Genomic DNA, 420 nt, shown 5'->3' with positions numbered 1-420 from the left:
GAGACGAGGTCGTTTCCCCAGGTCGGGAGCGCGGGCTCCCCGCCCTTCTCGTTCGGGTGCCGCTTCCTTTTCTTTTCCCCCCCCCCGATTGGAGACGCGTGTGTGTTCGTACCGGTCAGCGGAGGCGACGCTCGCCCCGGCCCCGCGGTCGCCGTCCCGGCGTCGGGGCGGGCCGCGGGGGCGGGCGGAGCGCCTTCGGGAAAGGCGAGAGAGACGCGAGAGGGGCCCCCCCGCGCGCGCGGGGTGGTGCCGAAAGCCAGACGACTCTTAGCGGTGGATCACTCGGCTCGTGCGTCGATGAAGAACGCAGCTAGCTGCGAGAATTAATGTGAATTGCAGGACACATTGATCATCGACACTTCGAACGCACTTGCGGCCCCGGGTTCCTCCCGGGGCTACGCCTGCCTGAGCGTCGCTTGA

At 68.3% G+C, this 420-nt stretch overlaps 1 non-coding gene across 1 annotated transcript; it reads left to right on the top strand.

The window, feature by feature from the left end:
• The first annotated feature begins 262 nt into the window (after positions 1 to 262).
• LOC116217666 lies at positions 263 to 415 on the top strand. Its single transcript, XR_004162358.1, has one exon. It is a non-coding gene; the product is annotated as a 5.8S ribosomal RNA (ribosomal RNA).
• Positions 416 to 420: the final 5 nt, after the last annotated feature.

Source organism: Meleagris gallopavo, unplaced genomic scaffold (genome assembly GCF_000146605.3).
Source record: "Meleagris gallopavo isolate NT-WF06-2002-E0010 breed Aviagen turkey brand Nicholas breeding stock unplaced genomic scaffold, Turkey_5.1 ChrUn_random_7180001866501, whole genome shotgun sequence".
NCBI lineage: Eukaryota > Metazoa > Chordata > Aves > Galliformes > Phasianidae > Meleagris > Meleagris gallopavo.
The sequence above is the reverse complement of the archived record's forward strand: the minus strand, read 5'-3'. Positions and strand labels throughout refer to the sequence as shown.